At 44.5% G+C, this 23,797-nt stretch overlaps 1 protein-coding gene across 1 annotated transcript in view; it reads left to right on the forward strand.

Moving 5' to 3' along the window:
• Positions 1 to 6,472: 6,472 nt before the first annotated feature.
• Positions 6,473 to 23,797, forward strand: part of LOC311228392 (actin-binding protein WASF1-like) — a 174,439-nt gene continuing 157,114 nt past the window's right edge. Inside the window, 1 exon segment of the mRNA XM_084314299.1 lies at positions 6,473 to 6,906. The gene's annotated coding sequence lies outside the window, so the exon portion shown is untranslated.

Raw genomic sequence — 23,797 nt, forward strand, 5'->3', positions numbered from 1 at the left:
TACAGCGAACTGAGCGGCGATGTCGCTCCCCCCTCAAATATTCGCTCGCTGTGTCTCTAGTTGAGCGATTACGCGGCCGAGTCCCGCCCCTAAACACTTTCTATTGGTCGAGAATCGCAGGCTGCTTTGCCCCTGTGCTTCCAGGTAAATACACACACACAGACACACTCGGACAAGCGCCGCGTCATATCAGGACAGTGTCGCGCGCGATTTCGTCTCCAGTTCGCTCGCTCGCTGCCTGTCAGGAACCGGTGTTAGACCCCCCCTAGGCATGGTCTAATTATCATAACCCACGACTGCACGTGGTGTAATGGCTTTTATACAATGGCATGCAAATTCCTCTATTCTGATTGGCTGAAACAGTCAAGTTACACGTGGTTATTTGTCATAACCCCACGCTCTTGGTCCCAGGACCCGCCCACAACCAAATTACTATCACTCCGCCGTGCAAGTTTTTAGAAGTGAAAGCAAGATGGCGGACAGTAAACGTTACGAATGGATATGTTGATTAAAGCATTACATCACGCGCAGGAGTGGGTTATGAGAATTAGACCATGCCTAGGGGGGGTCTAACACCGGTTCCTGACAGGCAGCGAGCGAGCGAACTGGAGACGAGATCGCGCGCAACACTGTCCTGATATGAGTATTGTCAATATCAGTATTGTCATTTGGACAAGCAAAGCCATGACTTTAAGGCTGCGGTTAGACACAGGGGTATTTTCGTTTTGTTTTCAAGGTCAGTTTCGCTTTCCAGAACGCAACGTAATGGCAGGCATGACATTGGTTTTGCCTCCTGAGCACAGTGATGTAGTACAATGCCAAAGCAGTAGGTGGCAGTAGGTGGCGCAATTTTCAACCAATCAGAAGTTGGATGTGCCAATACACTTCCTGCAAAAAAATCAACAAGCCACCATCTTTAAATACATTTAGCCAATGTAGCATTTATTTTTCAGCAAAGAAAGTGCAATAAAAGTGCAATAAACAAAACGGATACATTCACTGCCTCTCATTTGTTAATGAAACAAAACTAACATCAACACAATTGACCACCAAGAGCGGATAGTTTAGTCTCACAAAAAGATCGCCGATTGTGTTAGCTTACATGCTAACGCGATAGGGATATGCCATTATAACAGTATAGCATTGTGGCTAGCAGCTAACGTTAGCTCACGTTAGCCAGCCAGCACCAAACTGATGATATCAGGAGCTATCAGTAGCTAGATAATATTAGACAACGCCTCATGTATTAAACAAAGGTGAATAGATGACTGGGCCATTTTGTTTAATGCTTGTTAAGATTGAAAGAGGAGCTCTAAGCTAACAGGGTCTGGTAGCTAACGTTAGCTCACGTTAGCCAGCTGCTCATGCAATCGTTAATGCTAGCAGAATGAATGAGGGGTCAGAGAGGGGAAGACCCACCGCCCCCCACTGGGGGGTCAGAGAGGGGAAGACCCACCGCCCCCCACTGGGGGGTCAGAGAGGGGAAGACCCACCGCCCCCCACTGGGGGGTCAGAGAGAGGAAGACCCACCGCCCCCCAGTGGGGGGTCAGAGAGAGGAAGACCCACCGCCCCCCACTGGGGGGTCAGAGAGAGGAAGACCCACCGCCCCCCCACTGGGGGGTCAGAGAGAGGAAGACCCACCGCCCCCCAGTGGGGGGTCAGAGAGAGGAAGACCCACCGCCCCCCACTGGGGGGTCAGAGAGGGGAAGACCCACCGCCCCCCACTGGGGGGTCAGAGAGAGGAAGACCCACCGCCCCCCACTGGGGGGTCAGAGAGAGGAAGACCCACCGCCCCCCACTGGGGGGTCAGAGAGAGGAAGACCCACCGCCCCCCACTGGGGGGTCAGAGAGAGGAAGACCCACCGCCCCCCACTGGGGGGTCAGAGAGAGGAAGACCCACCGCCCCCCACTGGGGGGTCAGAGAGAGGAAGACCCACCGCCCCCCACTGGGGGGTCAGAGAGAGGAAGACCCACCGCCCCCCACTGGGGGGTCAGAGAGAGGAAGACCCACCGCCCCCCACTGGGGGGTCAGAGAGGGGAAGACCCACCGCCCCCCAGTGGGGGGTCAGAGAGAGGAAGACCCACGCCCCCCACTGGGGGGTCAGAGAGAGGAAGACCCACCGCCCCCCACTGGGGGGTCAGAGAGAGGAAGACCCACCGCCCCCCACTGGGGGGGTCAGAGAGAGGAAGACCCACCGCCCCCCACTGGGGGGTCAGAGAGAGGAAGACCCACCGCCCCCCACTGGGGGGTCAGAGAGAGGAAGACCCACCGCCCCCCACTGGGGGGTCAGAGAGGGGAAGACCCACCGCCCCCCAGTGGGGGGTCAGAGAGAGGAAGACCCACGCCCCCCACTGGGGGGTCAGAGAGAGGAAGACCCACCGCCCCCCACTGGGGGGTCAGAGAGAGGAAGACCCACCGCCCCCCACTGGGGAGTCAGAGAGGGGAAGACCCATCTTTCTCTGGTCTGCGTACTGTACCCATTCTGCAATCTGTTAATAAAGTTTTCAATCAATCAATCAATCAGCCAATTACTTAAACACTTTCTTCACAAACATAGCCACAACACTGGTAAACAAACTACCCTCCCACTCAGGGCATTATGGGGTAGAACACATAGTAGCATACAAGAATGGGTATCTATAGAGGCTAATCTTTCCTGTGACAAAATGGCATCCAATGTAATAAAAAAAGTCAACCAACGAACGCGTTTCTTGTACCGGATCTCCTCACTGGTAAACAAGAATACCCTGAAGACTCTAGCAGGAGCACTCATTCAAGGGTACTACGACTATGCTTGCACCTCATGGTACCAAAGCACCTCAAAGGCACTAAAAAACAAATTACAAACATCTCAAAACAAGCTAGTCAGACTACTACTTGACCTGACTCCTAGAACCCACCTCACCCCTGCCCACTTTGACAACCTAGGATGGCTTAGAGTAGACGACAGAGTACAGCAACTTGCAATGGGCCTGGTCTACAAGATACACTACGCGACCAAGGTACCCATGTACATGGCAAAATACTTCCCAAAGGTCAGTGAATACCACGATCACAACACCAGAGGGAGCTCCACAAATCATGTAAAACCCAGATTCGGCTCAAACAAGGGACTAAACACGTTTCACAATTATGCCACATCAATGTGGAACGCCCTACCTAAAGCTGTAAAGGAATGTGAATCACTACCCACTTTCAAAAACACTCTCAAAAAACACCTACGTGAGACTGCAATTCGAAACTGGCCCCTACAAATGTCCTAACCTAGTTGTACAGTAAATGACCAAGTAAGGCTTTGTCAGTATTCCAATGTACAGTGTAAAATGTGTGTGTGTCCCCTACCCAACCCCCCCCCCCCACCTCCAATGTACAGCCCTCACCCAACCCACCCAACCCCACCCCACCCATCCAACCTCCTCCAATGTACAGTTTCTACGCCAAATGTATATACACTCCTTTTCTGGACACTTTTGTATCACAAACAGTACTGTATTTGCAAATCTGATATGTCATAAATGTATAGATGTAGCAGTACTGTCTACCTGTATGTCATGTATGTCATATATGTTATGATGAATTGAAAATGGGGGACCCTGATGTAAACAAGACGAAAGTCTTTCTCTGGTCTGCATCCCCTTAACAATTGTATGTATTGAGCTGTACTGTACTGTACCCATTCTGCAATCTGTTAATAAACTTTTCAATCAATCAATCAATCAATCAATCAGAACCTAGGGGTCCACAAAGACGACTTCAAACTGGAAATGGTAACAACAGATGAGGTACTAAAAAAACTGAGCGCCCTCCAACCGAACAAGGCCACTGGCCATGACAACATCCCCTCCAAATTCCTCAGAGACTCAGCAGCCGCCATCACCCCAGTCATCACACACATAATAAACCTCTCCATAAAACAGGGACACGTCCCCAAGGACTTCAAAATTGTGAGAGTAACACCCCTGCACAAAAAGGGCAGCATATTAGACCCAGGCAACTACCGCCCTGTTTCTATCCTTACCTCCATCTCGAAAGTCATGGAAAAAATAGTATACGAACAGGTCGAAAAGTACCTCACGGAAAAAAATCGAATCTACGAATTCCAATCTGGCTTCAGAACATCCCACTCCACTGACACATGCCTTCTCTATTTGAACGACCACATCAAACAAGAGGTGGACGCGGGCAAATACTGCGGCATGGTCATGCTGGACATACAAAAGGCCTTCGACACTGTCAATCACACCATTCTGATTGACAAGCTAAAAGCAATTGGTTTTGATAGTCTATCAGTGAGCTGGATACAATCCTACCTGGAGGGGAGAGAACAGATGGTGGAGGTAAACGGTACTCTATCCCCCCCCCCTCCCAGTGAGCTGTGGTGTTCCACAAGGAAGCATACTAGGACCGCTACTGTTCCTAATTTATGCAAATGACATGTCATCAGCTTGTGACTGCAACTTGTTCCAGTTTGCGGACGACTCAGCCCTGCTGGTGTCTGACAAGAACAAGTTGCAGGTTGAAAAAACCCTCAGCTCGGAACTAGGCAAAATCTGCATATGGCTCGCTGATAACAAACTATCATTACACATGGGCAAAACAGAGTCCATTCTCTTCGGTTCAAACAAACTCAGCAAGACCGACGGCTTCTCAGTTACAGTGGGTGACAATTGTCACAAGGAAAGATGAAATTACCTACCTGGGTTCCATCCTAGAGGCAAATCTTTCCTGTGACAAAATGGCATCCAATGTAATAAAAAAAAGTCAACCAACAAACTAGATTCTTGTACCGGATCTCCTCTCTGCGGTAAACAAGAATACCCTGAAGACTCTGGCAGGAGCACTCATTCAAGGGTACTACGACTATGCTTGCACCTCATGGTACCAAAGCACCTCAACGGCGCTAAAAACAAGATTACCAACATCACAAAACAAACTGGTCAGACTACTACTTGACCTTACCCCTAGAACCCACCTCACCCCTGCACACTTTGACAACCTAGGATGGCTTAGACTAGTAGACGACAGAGTACAGCAACTTGCAATGGGCCTGGTCTACAAGATACACTATACGACTAAGGTACCCATGTACATGTCAAAATACTTCCCAAAGGTCAGTGAATACCACGACCACAACACCAGAGGAAGCTCAACAAATCATGTTAAACCGGGCGGCTAGGTGGTGCAGTGGGCAAGGCACTCACCACCTATGCTGGAGACGCTGGGTTCGAGCCCAGCTCTCCACATTGTTTTCAGTTTGGCTGGTCGTCCGTACTAATATAATTGGCAGTATTAGGGGGAGGAAAAACTGATGGGTGGGGATCGGACGTTGTGGACAGCGACTCCTACAGGTCGGTTGGTGCGCCTGCGCAGTAGAATCAAGAAGCGATGGGGGTGGCGTCCCTCCAAAGCGCAGACCCCTGACGCTGAAAGATCGCGCTGCGCAGGTGAAAAGATGCGACGGCTGCTACATCGAGTATAGGAGGGGACTCATGCTATATATGGCTTCGTCCACATTGCAGCCGGCTTGTGGGAGGCATGAAACAGTGTTCGAGATAGGGGAGGGTTGAATTGGACGATACGAAATTGGGATGGGAGAAAAATAGAAAATGGGAGAAAAAGTGGATACAATTTTTTTTTTTAAATCATGTTAAACCCAGATTCGGCTCAAACAAGGGACTAAACACGTTTAGCAATTATGCCACATCAATGTGGAACTCCCTACCCAAAGCTGTAAAGGAATGTGAATCCCTACCCACATTCAAAACCGCTAGAGCACCATACGGGAGGCTGCAATTCGAAACTGGCCACCGTAAATGTCCAAACCCCCCACCCCCTTCTAATAGACAGTCTCCTCCCAACCGCATGTATATATTCTCTCCCCGCCGTATATGTATTTTTTTCTCCCTCCCACCCACCCCCTCCAAATGTACAGTCTCCTCACCACCAGATGTATATTTCTCTCCCACCCACCCACCCCCTCCTAATGTACAGTAGGATATGTATGTATATAGCCTACTCTGTCAGGAATCGGATCTATGGGTAACAGTACTGTATATTTGAATACCGTATATGTCACAAATGTATCAGTACTAAATACCTATATGTCCCTATGCCATAAATGTCATGTATGTTGAGTTGAGTATGTCATAAATGTCAATATGAATTGAAAATGGGGGACCCTGATGTAAACAAGACAAACGTCTTTCTCTGGTCCGCATCCCCATAACAATTGTGTGTATTGAGCCGTACTGTATTGTACCCATTCTGCAATCTGTTAAATAACGTGTTCATTCATTAATTCATTCATCCATTCATTCGTACTCAGACCGCCGGACCTGAGAGCGCCGCTGGCTCTGCGGCTCTGCAGTTGCATGCTTCTCGCGCGTGGGGCCGCGTGGGGCCGAACAGGGCTCGCGAGCGCTCCAACCGTAGAGAGTGGCACGTACCATTATTACAGTTCACAATAGGTAGACACACGTTCCAGCATATCATTGTGTGATTTCACACTTAATATCGTGGGTGGGGGGAAAAAACACCGTTTTCCTGCACATGGACGATATATTATTTATTGTCACGAAACCCGCCGTGGTCAACTTGACAGAGGTGTACTGACCGTATCACTAGAGTAGAGTCAACCCCGCGGATCCCTTTTTGAAAAAATAGTGCCTTGATCCCCCTCTCTCTCCCTCTCTCTCCCCCTCTCTCTCTCCCACTACAGCCTCCTCTCTCTCCTCTTCTAACGGGACTCGACTCGGTTTTTATTAACAACATGGACCGAAGCTGGATATTTGGGTTCTTCTGTTTCTTGGACATAACAGCGGCGGCGTGCTCTTCTCCTCCTGCGCCTCAGTAGAGACAGACATGGAAAGAAAATAGGAGAGGAATTATTGAACCAACGTTTCAGGTAAACATTTCAACAACTAAGTTATAATGAATACTTTTTGTTTTAGTAAAAATGTGGAGAAAAAAAACGTGACTTCACGCCCCCAATTAGCACTTTCTTCGCTGTCACCGTTTAATAATAATGTTCTGTCACTTCTTCTATGCTAGCAGCGAGCTAACGACAGTACTGGTAACTCAATACTGTTGAGCCATCACCACTAGCCGTAACAACAACAACACCGCTGAAAGGTGACAGGTGCGGTGAGAACATGTAGTTGATCTCAGTCAGTCAGTACCTATAACTTTAAAAAAAAAAAACGTGTTTTTAATTGGAGGGTTTAATAATTGTACGTTTGTCGAACGTGGCTTTATGTAATCGCATAATTTTTTTTTTTATATAAACATACGTGTTTTACTTGAAGAAGGAAGCTCGAGTGGAAAGGAAGCTGATCTGCATTAAAGAGCTGACTTTGGCATTGATTCTCTAGTAGGAGGGTTTATTATCATGTGAGAAACACTAGACAAGAGTCCAATCTTTGCGATTCCTGACCTTATTCAATCGAATCTATATATATATATATTATATTTACATCATATCAATCTTTGGATTGCTGTTTTTTTTATATCGTTGTGTTTCCCTGGATTTGTGCAGCAGCAGCAGTAGTAGTAGTGTGTCACGGCGTGATTTAATTTCCCCACGAAGAATGCATTGAGTTAGAGGAGAGGAGAGGAGAGAAGAGAGAGAGAGGCTGGGGAGGCTGGGGGGGCTATACGGGCTGCTGCTGGGGTCGTATTCCATCTCCTCGACCAGCTTGGGTTTGTTGCAGTCATTATGGGGGGGATGGGTAAACCCTCAGCCTCCTCAGCGAAAACCATGCTTTGTGAAATCTGAAACCTGCTTTGCACAAAAAAAATGTAGCAGAAGAAGAAGCATGGAGCCATGGACGCGCGAACGTGGTCTTCCCCCGAATCTTTCGCAGCGACAAGATTATTATTATTACAGTATATTATAACATCATTGTAGTCGGTAAGGTAACACATCCGATCGCAGTTTGAAGAAGGCATGCAAGCGGTTCAGTGCATTAGCCCCAGCCCCAGGACATCAAGTACTGTCCCAAGTTACTAACATGAACCAGAATCTTACAGATCAATAATTTCTTGTGTGTAGTTTAATCCCAGCTACTTGTACTTGATATCCCCATTCCGGGCCCCAGCTGTGATGAAAAAGTGAGCCTTCAGACAGACCCATAGTTGATGATGCAAAAATGACTGTTGAGATACATTGCTTATAATAGAGCCATTGACTATGTCTATGGGGTTGGACAGTAGTAGTGACTACACATGCCATACACGCTCTTGTGTATGGGGTATTGCATTACAGCGAAATCAATATTGGAAAGCATTGAGATTGAACAGTTCAAAGCTCAAGAACATCACAGGTTCCATTTCATCTTCTTGGCAAGGGCCAAAGTACAGAGCTCCTGTATCCAGACACTGTGTTAGGGCGACCAGATTATTCACACCGCACTGGGTGCTGCTGCGTTAATTCATCTTTTGCAGGCCCGTCGATACTGTATAATTATTATGTTGTTAATCTGAAAGTGGATTATTTTGAGGTTTTGGAACCCAGTTAGACGAAAGGCTCCAATGAATGAATGAATGAATGAAAACTTTATTTAACAGATTGCAGAATGGGTACAATACGGTACGGCTCAATACACACAATTGTTAAGGGGATGCAGACCTGAGAAAGACGTTTGTCTTGTTTACATCAGGGTCCTCCATTTTCAATTCAGTGACATTTATGACATACACATACAGACATACAGGTATATATAGTACTGTTACATTTGTGACATATATGATATGCAAATATACAGTACTGTTACCCATAGATCCTGACAGAGAGTATATACATATGATGGGGAGGAGACTGTACATAAGGGGTGGGTGGGTGGGAGAGAAATATACATACGGTGGGGAGAGAATATATACATACGGTGGGGAGTAGACTGTCTATTAGGAGGGGGTGGGGGTGGGGGGGTTTGGACATTTACGGTGGCCAGTTTCGAATTGCAGCCTCCCGTAGTAGGTGCTATCTAGATCTAGAGCCCCGGATAGCTGAAAAGCCTGATCACAGTCGAGAGAGACGTCGGGTCAAAGATCAGGCGGAGTCGGGCAGCAGGTTGAATTGGGTTTTAATTCGGTCAAACCACACGGTTCTTCTTCATCGACTACGGAGTAAGACAAAACAGGTTTGACTTCAACAGGCAGGTTAATTTATTTCTGCTTACATCATCGCTACTGGCAGTAAGTGAGTCATTGCAGTGGAAACAAATTAAGTAAATTCAAACGGGGACAGAGCATTTCTAATGACGATGATAGCTTGTCATGGACACGGTGGCATTAAGATCCTAAATGATGCAATGCCCTTCAGCTATCAGGGCTATCAGCTACTTTGTTGCGTGTGATACGAGGCTTGACTCGCACAGGACAACGATACGAGGCTTGACTCGCACAGGACAACCTCATTTATCAAACCTACAATGTGGTCTTATGGAGATCCATCTCCCCCCCCCCCCCCCCCCCCCAGCATTCCTTTAGACAGGGCATTTTAACAGAGGCACGTCCCCTCAACTGGATTCTAGACCACCTCCACTGTGGTTGGACAAAATAATAAATTTGTATTCAATAAAAACCTCACACTCAGGGGGCGAAATTAAAGCCCGCCGCCCGCCAGGGGCGCTCAGTTTTTACCTTTGGCGCTTGCCACTGAGAGGGCCTGCCCGCCGTGTGGCGTGTGGACGTGTAGTTCATAACGATACTCTTATTTTGAAAATCTGTGCGGGTCTCATTTCCGGCCCAAGCGCAGCTAGAGTCATAATATCGATGGCTCCGGCAGTTAACAGCATTCGGTTCGTATGATATTCTTATTTTGAAAAAAAACGTGGCAACGAGTCATATCCGCCCAGCTGGGCCAGCCCTGCAGCGGGATACTATTGGCTTCTGCTCGTATCAACACAGAGCGGCCTGCAGCTCTAGTGCCACTGCTAACGTTAAGCTCTCAGAATGGTAGCAGCTCGCCCGCAGCATCTAGTGCTGTGCTAACGTTAAGCTCTCAGAATGGTAGCAGCTCGCCCGCAGCTCTAGTGCTAACGTTAAGCTCTCAGAATGGTAGCAGTCTGCTCTAGTCTAGATCGGACCTCCATGAGCTGCATAATACCTCCGTTCCCTCGTTAGCTAGCTCGCGTTAGCTAGCTCACTTAGATCGATCTGTCCCAGTAAACTAAATTGTCTTAACGTTATCTATCGGGCTAGCAGTAGCTACAGATAGCTCCTGATATCAATGTCTTATAACATTGATTGAATGCGTATTCTAGCTGAGGGCATGTTGAATGTGATTTGACAAAATAACCGTAACGTTAAAAAATGGGGTCCAGCTGCATCGCCGGAGAATCCTTGCATGCTGAATGTAGGGTCTAGCTGAATATAGGGTCTAGCTGCAGGGCCGGAGAATCCTTGTTGGAGCTGGAGGCTACTCAAGTATACACACAGACAGTGGAGCTGTTTGCAGATAGCAAGCATTTTGACTTATTGCGTGGTGGCGATGTCTCGCAGATAAGACAACTACAAGTATGATTATATAATATATATTTTATTTAATTTTTTTTTTATATAAAATATATATATATATTTTTTTAATCAAAAAAATTTTGGCAGGTAGGAAATATGCTTGGCGGGTAGACTCTTCCCATCTACCCGCCACTGGCCGGTGAGTCAAAAAGTTAATTTCGCTCCCTGCTCACACTCAAACCTCAGCCAAAGTTACTCTTACCGAAAAGGCGAAAACTGTAGGAAACACACCTCCTTCAACGTGCCAACGATAGATGATGTCATATCACGGCACAGTTATCGGGCAAAATCGGTTTTAAGCTCAGCGCCGGCGGTAGGTATCGCAGCGCCAAGGCACGGACCAGCAGACTCCGGGACAGTCCCCCCCCCCCCCCCCCCCCCCCCCCCGGGCAGTCAAATGCATGAATAAATAACACTTACAGCTGAGGAAAACCAGTGCTATTTTATTGCCGTCTCTGCCACAGATTTGCACACACTACAAACGCCAGTGAAATATTACCACTCCTACCACCAAAAACACACAAGGAGGTGAGGGGATGAGCAGGGACTTCTGGTTACTCTGTAGGCCGATAATATCGGACATTCCTAGAGTCCACCTGTTTGATGGGCTGGTCGTGAATGAGGACGGGGCTGCCTAGAAGTCTTTAATTGTCGTTCAGATTAACACACGCATGCGAGATGGGCGACACAGGAACACACACATGCATTGAGTCGCCGATGAAATGTCTCTCTGCACTTGACCCCTCCCGTCGTCCTTCCCCCTAAGGGCAGCTGGGAGCAGACTTGGGCTTCCAGGGACCAATCCAAGTGCTCCTGTCCGTCTTCGTCAGGGACACGACAGCATTAGTGATCTGTTCTGCATGTTTTTCTATTGGGTTTCAAGATTCAAGAGATTTATTAGTCACATACATACACAAGACATGTAGTGAAATTAAGGTGGCCATGCCCGCCTTGATTGTGCAAAAAAATACAAATATTAATAGAATAGATAATAAAATAGACATGATAAAAAGTACTAAGATAAAATAAAATTATTGGGAGGGGAAACCCTTGTGAGCACGGGGGAGAACATGCAAACTCCACACAGAAAGGCACGGGAGATACCCCACCTGGGTACCTGGTAACGCGGCAACCTGGTTCCCAAGCGGGAATCGAACCCAGGACCTTCTAGCTGTGAGGTGACAGTGTTGTTAACCACTTAACCACCGTGCCGCCTCCTAATGTTGTCCTTGATGCTGCATGTGCGCGGTTAATAAGAAAATTGCGTTTCACCAAAGGATTTTACGTTTAATTAACATTCCCATTTTTTAAGTGAAATTGCTCTGAACGACTGCATGTGGCAGACACTGGTGACGTCGGGTGACCTGATCTGTCTTATCGGAGAGAGAAATGTATATCGGAAGGCTTTGTTCACCGGACCACAGCTACATGAACCACAGACGAAGCTGGGAGCGATCTATTAATAGTCCATTCATTTTCCTAGAGCTGCAGCAAAGACTGGAGATATACTGTATGTCACCCGCGAGGGGTGTATTCATGTATTGGCTTAACGACTAAATTGGTTCCATCATGGAAGCAAAGATAAAAAGGCAAAAAAAGGAGAGATGATTGAAGTATCAGGAAATTTCATTATTGTAGTTCTTCGAAATTGTAGGTTCGAGCTAAGAATCATCATGACATCTGGCTCTACCAAATGAGTCCCTTCCGCGGCCTATGTTTCTGAGCAGAGATTGCTTTGACCAGCCACATTGAGACGAGTATTGAGTTATGCCTCACTAAATTAGTTTAATGTTGTTTTGCTGTTGAATTCCCCTTTTTTTAAATCACCGTACTTCCCAAAGACGGATGAGCAGACATCTGTTGCTCCCCGTAGTTACTAGGGATGGGCATTTTAAAGAAAAGTCGAGCTCGATTGATCGCATGCTATACTCGAGTGATCGTGTATTACTCGTAAAGGGGAAAAAAGATTTTTTTTTTTTAATATATTTGATTATTTTTTACTTTTTTAACTTAATTTTGTTCATTCATGTATATGTTTAAGGAAACCAACAAACAGTTATAATCTTACATGTGAAAAATAAAAAAATTACATTTCATGTTACATTTCCAAATCAAATCAAATGTATTTGTACGGCCCGACAACACACGTTAATGTCCCCACGGGCCGGACACGTCTTCTTTAACACTTTCCGTGCCGGAGCTCCGGTGCCCCAGAACCCCGTTGCGTGCCGGCGTCCACTTCAATGATAGAGCTCTCATATTTGCGAACGCATAAACTACATCTTAAATTATGGCTATGTGTATAATCTGGCCGTCGCTTATCAATGACTTGTTTGCAGTCAACATTGTCGAAACGGATTGTTTTTTTAATCGGTTCATTTCCGTTTTATACCATTTTGAAAAACTAGTTTTTTGAAAGTTTCAGGAAAATATATAGATTCCGTGATAATCGCCCTTTACTGGAATATTCTGGCATACACAAAAACGTTGAAATTTTTCGGCCTATTTATGAATCGTTTTCAAATAAACGCTAGATTATCGATAGTATATGTGTACTTATGCACGCTATAGAAGCGGGCTGAAATATCGATTCTCTCATTTCCTGATCAGCGCGCACACACAGACACACACACATAGGGCACACGTTGATATATCTGTGAAAAAAGCTCTGATTACCCTAAGACTGGTAAAATAGATTCCTTACCTCAGATCAGATGTTATCCAAAATGATTATTCCAATTCCTGATCGCCATTCCAAATATCGATTGCGTTTATTGATTCAGCGTTGGGTGCTGGAAATACATAATCCATGCGTTTTCCGGGCTGGCAATCAACTTGGATCTCTTCAGATGCTTCACCGGAGAAGTAACATGAGGAGGCTGGACCCCCCCCCCCCCCCCCCCCCCCCCATCAGTCTACTCTAAACTAATGGGGTGCAGTTACACAGGGAGAGACGATAGGGGGCGGTATTTTCCCAATTGAGCTCAGAGAGAGTCTGCAACACTAGCGCGAGGCTCGATTGATGAAATATGAATTCAAATCGCTAATAAAAAAAAATACGACAAACAAACGCTATATAGCGTTGCCGGCACTCAACTGGCGGCATGAACTAACGACAAAAAGCGTCACTGGCACTCACTCAGCCGGCGGTTTGGCGTCCGTAACTGTTACCGCCATCAACTGGACTGTCACCACTTCTTTAATCATACAAATGGTAAATGGTGCATTTATATAGGGGCAATTCCATGCAAATGTCAACCTCACCATGAAAAAATTTAAATAACATGATCATAACCAAACCAATTTCAAATGTATCATCAAGGTCTATATTTTTGAAGTACAAAATAAATTTGATCGTAATATTTATGAGAATGCATGTTTTTCCACACTACAGGAGGAGACACAATGATGTAAAAATGTATTTTTCGATTAACCTAATTGTATGACTTTATGAATGGCCAGAATGGCAAAAAAGAAATCAACAGATATTTTTCTAACCTCACCTTTGGTCATGAAGGGCTGTTGTATCAATATGTGAATCAATTATGTACTTTGTGTCTTTCCATCGGCAGGTGAAGCATGCTGTTATAATGCCCCTTTATGGGACAGCGAATGTAACATCCATAACGTTTTCCAGGAAAAGTTGTCATAAAACATGCATCTGGAATGCAATGTCAACCAAACGTCCTAAGCAAAGCTAACTTTTATAAAGATGACATAAGCAACAATTAGTCATTCTGGTCTTATTTTTTGTATTCTTTACAAGTGTTATGGATGTTACCGTTATGGATGTTACATTGCAAGTGACGGATGTTACATTCCGAATGTGTGTTGTTAAGTCCGATTATGACCCCTTTGTTTGAAGTATAATTTACACATTTTAGTTACACTTATTGAGATAAAGATGAGCCTGCAATAAGAAATGTTTTGACCTTTTGGATTTTGAGAGATAGGTGACAAAATACACAGCGTTATGGATGTTACGGAAATTGACAAGCTTTTCGGACTCACTGAACACATGATGAAAACTCTGAATATCTTTTTCAAAGAATAACATGTTTACTATCACTTTGTAGGGAAGGGTTTGAGGTACCCAAAAAGCACATTCAGGAAAACCTGGCATTTCCTCTCAAGGGATGAATCACAAAAAAGTGCTGTTATGGATGTTAAATTTTTGCGTTATGGATGTTACACGTCTGAAATAGACAAAAAACACTATCAAAAATGTGTGTTGTTAAGTCCGATTATGACCCCTTTGTTTGATTTAAATCAGAAGTATTTTATGACTCCTTGTTTGATTAAAATCCAACATATTTCCAGACACAACTTTTGCACACATTGTTGGTCTAGGCAGAGCAGTGTCCACGTTAGCTTACTGCTAATCAGCTGCTGTCGGCCATCTCCCCCTCGCGTCTGCTCAGCCTACATGTGTATTTGTTATTGTTTTGCCGATTATCGTGACAAGAAACCCACCCCAAAAAACACAGAAACCCCAAATGAAACCAAACGGAAAGTAAATTAGTATTATTCCAGGGACGACATTTCAAGACAGGCCCCAGGAATGAAGGCTGCAGTGACCATAAGAGAAGGAGTCAAGCAGAGGGTTCAGAAACGCCACATGTCCATGTCCCTTATGGAGGCTTACCGCTGCACTTCCAACCAAAGAGGACAAGTCCTGGGTCAGTTTTGATCAGATTCGTGAACACCTCAATCCTCACATGGATAACATTTGATTTGATTTGATTTTATTAGGGATCCCCATTAGCTGGTGCGATAGCAACCAGCTAGTCTTCCTGGGGTCCACACACAAAAAAACACAAAAACAATCACCATTGCAAAAAACAAAATTATTAAAAGTCAGTACACACAATGCATAATGAACCTACTGTAACAATTAATATAGCTAAAATTACATTAGTGTAAAACAAAAAAAAATTACTTTACAGTGTTAAAAACAATTTAAAAACAATTTAAGATTCTTTTTAAAAGTGAATCTACTGTAAATGCAGCAGAGGTTCCGAGGCAGGCCATTCCACAGAGTTAATGTTCTAAAAATAAAAGATCTCCCCAGAGCGCTGGTTCTAGGACCTGGCAATTCAAGCTGCCCACTACTGGAACCTCTAGTGTAATGCTCGTGCACAGTATTACTAAAAACAATCTGATTATGTATAAAAACAGGAGTCTTACTGCTCATGACCAACTTGAACAGCACAAGTATATTAAAAGACAATCTATTTTCAACGTTAAGCCAAGAGAGGCGGGCATGCATACGGCTCACATTAGACCTTAGTGAGCAGCCCAGTACCAACCGTGCTGCCCTGTTCTGGACCACCTGGAGCTTCCTGAGGTCACCACTGGCAGCAGATGACCACATCGCAGAGCAATAGTCAAGATGACATAAAACTAAACTTTGCACTATCTGACATAAAAGGAGACGGGCAACAAAAGAAGCACATTTCCTGGAAATACCAATTGCTCTTCCCATTTTTAAAACAATATAATTAATATGCTGAGACCAAGACAGAGTGCAATCCAGCATCACTCCAAGGAGTTTAGTACTTTCAACTTGTTTGAACTGCTGAATTACACAAGTTTAAATGAAGTTTTGGATTTGTAGATAACCTGTGCCTTGTTCCCAGCACAATACATTTAGTCTTGGAGATATTAAGGACAAGTCTATTACATACTACCCAGTCATGCACAACTTTAAGTTCTCTACTCAAAACGTCATTAAGTACATTGCATGATGGTGCCGCGTAATACAATGTTGAATCATCTGCATAAAGAACTGTTGTAGCACATTTGGTAGCCCAAGATAGGTCATTCGTAAATACAGAGAAGAGCAAAGGTCCTAGGCAACTTCCTTGCGGCACGCCACACTCTAGACCTCTGCTACTGGACAGGCTGCCATTTAGATACACCTTCTGTGATCTAGAGGACAAATAACTTAGTATCCACTTTAAAACAGAAGAGTTAAAACCATAACATTTAAGTTTATCAACCTTAATGATCAGAACAGAGGGAGATACCATTTCTCTGAACCAGTCCAGGCAGAGTGAATTGGACTTGATTTTTTATAACTTTCTTTTTCATGTGAGGTTCTTCTTCTCTTCTTCTTTTTGGAGTTTTATGGCGGACGGCCACCAAAATTGGGGCATTTACCGCCACCTACCGACCCGGAGATCGGGCCAGTCTTCCAGTCTCCCCTCTCTAACCCCTAGTCTAACTACCTAACCTACAAACACCTTCCTACAACCACACTGTTCACCATCCCTATCAACCTCCATCATTATACTACATATCCCACTCTCTGAATCACGTATAATTCAACTTTCTATCTAACTTCCAACTCTGACCCTTTCCCTCAAACCCTATCATACACCCCCACATTTCTCAATTTTCATGGAATTGCTCCAAAACTCATTTTCTGATTTAACCGATATTAATATTGCCGTTCTCTGTATAGAAAACACTTTTTTATGTTAATCAAATAAAGAGCTATTTTCCAAAAACTTTTTGTAATTTATTTTCAGAAGTGACTGATATTTTGAAACGATTTAAGACCAAAATCTTTTTAAATAAAAATCTTTTTTTTGTGATCTTTGTGATGTCACAGTATGATGTCATAATAGTACATTCGTGATGGCACAGTATGATGTCATAATAGAACATTCTAGAACATTTGTGATGTCACAGTATGTCATAATCAAACATTCTAGAACATTTGTGATGTCACAGTACGATGTCATAACCAAACATTCTAGAACATTTGTGATGTCACAGTATGATGTCATAATCGAACATTCTAGAACATTTGTGATGTCACAGTATGATGTCATAATATAACATTCTAGAACATTTGTGATGGCACAGTATGATGTCATAAATAGAACATTCTAGAACATTTGTGATGTCACAGTATGATGTCATAATCAAACATTCTAGAACATTTGTGATGTCACAGTATGATGTCATAATCGATCATTCTAGAACATTTGTGTTCTATATATATTCAACAATTCTCTCACCATTTCCTGGCATTTTTTCAGATTACAACATGAATCCAGACTGGTTTGACCCTCAAAATGGTCCACCGAAGTCAAACACATGTGGGTAAAGCCCTATTTTTGATAGTGGTTTTTGTCTATTTCAGACGTGTAACATCCATAACGGCACTTTTTTGTGATTCATCCCTTGAGAGGAAATGCCAGGTTTTCCTGAATGTGCTTTTTGGGTACCTCAAAGCCTTCCCTACAAAGTGATAGTAAACATGTTATTCTTTGAAAAAGATATTCACAGAGTTTTCATCATGTGTTCAGTGAGTCCGAAAAGCTTGTCAATTTCCGTAACATCCACAACGCTGTGTATTTTGTCACCTATCTCAAAATCCACAAGGTCAAAACATTTCTTACTTCAGGCTCATCTTTATCTCAAGAATAAGTGTAACTAAAATGTGTAAATTATACTTTCAATTCAAATCGATGCCTTGTCAATGTTAAGTTAAGTTTCCAATGTTCTCTCTGAATGTAACATCCATAAAGCTGGAATTGCCCATATAGCACTTTTATCCAAAGCGCTTTACAATTTGTTCCTCACACTTTACACATTCACTCACATTCACACACCGACGGCTGTGCAACCATGCAAAGTACCAACATACATCGGGAGCACTAGGGGTTTAAAGTGTCTTGCTCAAGGACACATCGACGTGCTGCCAGGGAGGAGCGGGAATCAAACCGGGAACTTTCCGACACTACCAGGCGACCACTCTTACCTCCTGAGCCACTGTCGCGTAGGGATGGGTACCTTTCACATTTGAACCGATACGGTACCGGTACCTGTGAATCGATACCGGTACCCAACGGTACCTTTTTTCGGTACTTTAGTCTCAAGAAATGTAATTTACCTACCTCAGTCGTGAAAAAAAATATCCAAACTTCAAATAACTACAATTTCGACAGTTTTCAGCTTGCCATTGCTCCGACTGCTTTGTTGTTGAATCAAGTCAAATCCTAGGTAAGCATATATTGTGCGTGTGAAGTAACGTTGACATGAAAAGAATTTTTTTTTTTCTTTCTTTTTTTTGTATCTCACTTGAATCGGTACTCGGTAGTACCGACGTGTTTCGGTTCGGTACCTCAAAAGTACAGAATTCGGTACCCATCCCTACTGTCGCCACAAAACTATACTTGATCCTGAGACTTTCTACCACCTAACAAAACCAAAGAAACCCAAACAAAGTAAAAACAGGCCGCCACACAGTCTAGGTAATTAATGGGAAACACTGGAGCTGACGACAGATCCATTTGGGGTGTCGCATCCTCCCGGTCATCACCACGAGACATCCACTCACAGGCAGACAGGGAGACAGGGACAGGTGTTAGACAGTTTGCGTGTTTGTGATGGGATGACAGTCACGCTGATTGAATTCACCCTCACTCATCTTTGACTAGATGAATACCGAGGTAACACTACTTATAGTAGCGGTCCCAAGAGGCCTGCCCTTCTTGTTATCCTTTTGAAGTGCACACTTCTTTTGGAAGTGTGCTTACCTTATCGCCCGGGCCATATGTTATCTCCGCTCGACACACTCTCTCTGTCGCTGAGAGAACTGGAGTAAGTAAGCGTACTGGAAAACATCAAACGAGTTTGAGAACGCCATCCACACAGGCTTGTGTTGCTCAGCGACTGGCCCTGCCTGCCTAACATGTGTATCCCTGAAATAGAACAGAACACATTGTGTTTCCGCGCAATCTTTTGAACCCATGGCTGCGGGGGTCATGACATTCCAGCGTGGGTTTTCTAGCTCTCATATTTTCTCTGGGTTTTTCTGAGGGCCCTCGCGATGGAAGAGCTTTGGCATCCCTCCCGCCGAGGCTCCTGGACCCTTGGCTCTTATTTGTGTTGACATTGCTCTGATCCTCTGCCAGTCTCCGCCTTTCTCATGGTAGCTAGAACAACCCGCTCGCTGTCTCTCTCTCTCTCTCTCTCTCTCTCTCTCTCTCTCTCTCTCTTTCCCTCCCTCTTTCTCTTCCCCCCCCTCTTTTTCTCTCTCTCTCTCTCTCTCTCTCTCTCTCTCTCTCTCTCTCTCTCTCTCTCTTTCCCTCCCTCTCTCTCTCTTTGCCTGCAGAGGAGGAGAGGAGGGGGGGGGGGATGATTGTAGGACACAGCGACCAATAGGGGAGATTTAGAATGGGAGGGAGCAAAGAAAGAAAGAACGAACGAAGAGAGTAAAACGAGGGATGGTGGCGGGGGCATGAAGTTGAAGCAGGGGTTAGACTGGCAGGGATTCTGAGAAAGGCACGGAGAGAGAGAGAGAGAGAGAGGGGAAGTGCGTGTGTCCTCCTTTTGCGTGCCAGTTAAGAGGTCTGCCTGTGGCTCCACTATCTCCCAGCTGTTGGGATGCTACCGAGGCTCTCGCACACTGAAGCCATTGTTCTACCCCTTGGCTGAGGCCCGGGGCTCCATAATGTTGCCTCTGTCTCCGCGCGGACAGCGGGGCTTAGTTCTGACTGGTGCCCCTTGTGTCTCGACCACCACCTCCACCCTCGCCGCTTTCTCCGGCCGTCTTCTTTCCTCTCTCTCCCCTTCTTTCACTTTCTCTTTCTCTCTCTCTCTCTCTTTCGCTTCCTCTCCCCTGTTCTGATCGGCACCGCCGGTCTCCCTCTCACTTTCCTTTACGGTCTTTTCTTTTGCACCTCTCTCACTCCAGTGGTGGAAATCGCCGGCAAGCTCCCGTGCAATGTTTTTTTGTTAATATATCGAGACGAATCAGATGCTAAGTACGACTGTGATGGCTCACTTTTTTTTCTTTCTCGCGCTCCACTGTTGTATCACTCGCTATAGTATTCTAGATATGATGTTTTTTTGCCATTACAATATGATGCAGTGCCGCAGCTCATTGGCCACGTTTGTCATTTAATGATGATCACCTGCTATTTGATTGAATCACCTGTTGTTTGTGACCAATTGTGTCTGCGATTGAATATCTATCAATCCACCAAGTAGCTTTCTCCTTGTCTCTCTCTCCATCTATGTCTCTCTCTCTGTGTTTCTCTCTGTCTCTCTCTCTATCTCTCTCTATCTCTCTCTCTCTCTCTCTCTCTCTCTCTCTCTCATGGTCTCTTGCCCAATGCATCCCTCTCTGTCTCCCTCTCTCCCTCCCTCCCCCCAGCCGGTTTCTCCCCCTTCTCTTAAGTACATTCCTCCTCTCTCTCTCTGGGGTAGAGAGGGCACCGACAGGGTCACTCAGTGAGTTGAATGGAAGCCTCCAAAATAGACCGGTCTGAGGGTGTCTCTCCTCCCCTGTTGCCCAGGCAGCAGAACAGGTCTCTCCATCTGGGCTGAACGGATGGAATAGGCAGATTATGCCACCAATCTTAAAGCCCCAATCTGGATTTCTATTATTTTAATAACATTTTGTTTAGCTTTGTGTACTAAAGGTTGTGTGTATTCTCACATACGTTCTTGAAAAGTTAGATTTGTAGATGAAAATAAGCTTTTTTGGAATACCAGAAAACCTGAATTATAGGTTCTACTCCAGTGTTTATAAACAACATAGACAAACCAGCCACAACATCAGGGTGGCCTAAAAATACTTAAAGCCTTAAATTCACATTTACTAATAAAAGGCCAATCATTTAATACTTAGTCTTAAATTCTGTCTGGAAAGGTCTTAAATGTTTATATATTGAATGCTGTGAGCAGGATCCTAAATCGAGGGGGATTTTAAATGCCTGTAAAAATAACATTTTGTTTAGCTTTGTGTACTAAAGGTTGTGTGTATTCTCACATACGTTCTTGAAAAGTTAGATTTGTAGATGAAAATAAGCTTTTTTGGAATACCAGAAAACCTGAATTATAGGTTCTACTCCAGTGTTTATAAACAACATAGACAAACCAGCCACAACATCAGGGTGGCCTAAAAATACTTAAAGCCTTAAATTCACATTTACTAATAAAAGGCCAATCATTTAATACTTAGTCTTAAATTCTGTCTGGAAAGGTCTTAAATGTTTATATATTGAATGCTGTGAGCAGGATCCTAAATCGAGGGGGATTTTAAATGCCTGTAAAAATGTATCATTGGCGAAATCAACAAGAGTTTGAATGCCTCTGTTATCAACGTTACAGCTTAGTTATTCGTGTTCTCAAACTTGTGACTTTGTTGCCTGTACTGTAATAATGGGGAAAGTGAAGGACATGACATGATGATTACAAGGTGGGGGTCTGATAATTCCCAGTGAGCTGGGAAGCGCTACATAAACGCAGTCCATTTACAATTCTGCAAAGTGTGTGTGTGTGTCTTTGTCACCGGAGTCGGGCATTGAAAAATAACAAGGCCAGGAGTGCATCAGGTTCAGTCGTTGTTTGCCTTAAGGAAGAAAAAAAAACAAAGCCCCTTTTTTTTAAAAGGTGTTATTTGTCGTGTGCCACATTGAGAGGGACGTTGAGAAAGTCCAAGGCCTCTGGAAGTGTTTGTGAAGCGAGGCATCTGACGTGGTACAATAATGGACACGGAGAGAGGGAGAGAGAGAGAGAGAGAGCGAGAGAGCAGAGCGTCTAACGTGGTACAATAATGGACACGGAGAGAGGGAGAGAGAGAGAGAGAGCAGAGCGTCTAAGTTATAACGTGGTACAATAATGGACACGGAGAGAGGGAGAGAGAGAGAGAGAGTGCAGAGCTTGTCAGTGTTGCTAAGGTTTGAACAGGGAGGGTGAATTACTCAGAGAAGTACTAGTGCATGATGACGGGAGAGAGAGTTCAGATTCCCAGTGAGGACCCTGGCTTTGCACTGCTTCCACCACAATGCAGAAGGCAGTGTTGTAGCACTCGAGTCCAGGACAGGTGAGGACTTGGACTTGTTAATTGATAAATACAGTTTTTTTTTTTTTTTTTTTTTTTGTAATAGACCCTAATCACTTGATCATCATACAATCATCATACGATATTGATGGCTAGTGCATTTGTTTGGCTATTGTCTCACAAAGTAAATAAACTCCCTTTTGAAACGGTGACCGCTGTCATTTATGTTTAATGTAGTTTTTTTTTTTTTTTGTATGTCAGCTCATTTTTTTTTTTTTTTTTGAACAAATGTTTTTTTATTTTTATTTTTGACATTACACACAAACATTAACAGTAGAAATCCACTATAAATCACATGACTATTACCGAAATAATACTAACAATGATGGCAGCCCAGTTTTTAAATCAAAATAGATGTAGATTAAAAATATACACAAATGAATTACAATACAATACATATACTATGCTCTTGCTCGCTCTTCCCCCCCCCACAGGACCCCCTCTTGTCAGCTCTTTGACTGCCCGAGTGGAGTGGACTCAACCTTGATGACTCGGACTAGGGTAAAATGGGGACTCGACTCGGGCTCTTCTTTGGTGACTCGGACTCGGTCTCTTAACACTGAGGACTCGAGACTCGACTTGGACTCTAGATTTAGTGGCTCGACTACAACAACACTGGCAGAAGGTGTCGAGCGCTCGGCTCCGGTGCCGGTGCCGGGGGGGAGGGGGGGGGTGGGGGGGGGGCAGATCGCTCAGAGTTTGTGTGAAGAACCAGTTAAATGTGTGAACTGTGGAGGTGCACACGAGGAGGCAAGGTCTCCTGAATGTCCCAGGGAAGGTTCAGGATGATTGGTGTCAAGTTCAACTAAATCGGGGTGATTGATAACGTGTCATGCTGAGAGGCAGTGAAGAAGGAAGGAGGACAGGAAGCCTAGTCGGGTTAAACTGTTTGCAAGTGAGGAACAAGAGGAGTGGATCTGGTTGGGGAAACACGGTTCTTGGCATTTATTAGATTAGATTTCATTTAAAAATGATGTCGAGTCTCATTCATGACAGCTTGGGTCTTAGTGCTAGACTGATCACCCCTAACCTGGCTCTAGTTCGTAAACGTAGTTAGCAAGCATCATTGCAGCTATAGGGGTGTAACGATGCGACCTCACAACGATTAATTTCCATTACGATTATTCAGGCAACGATTCAATGCATCATGAAATCTCTTCATTTGACCACGATTCGATTCGATACATTTTCTATCCGTTAATTCCCCAAAATATTTTGAATACACAAATGTGGCTGATTCACTCAGCATGAATGGACTATAGATAAATAAAAACAATACAAACATAAAAAAATAATAATAAAAAAATTATTTAGATTCATTTCGATTATAATCGGTCCTAACATTTTCAAATCGATGCAGTTGAATTGTCACATTAGAATCGATGCAGCCCTAATGCTTTCACTTGATCCATGT

Source organism: Notolepis coatsorum (assembly GCF_963971535.1).
Source record: "Notolepis coatsorum genome assembly, chromosome: 5".
NCBI classification, from domain to species: domain Eukaryota; kingdom Metazoa; phylum Chordata; class Actinopteri; order Aulopiformes; family Paralepididae; genus Notolepis; species Notolepis coatsorum.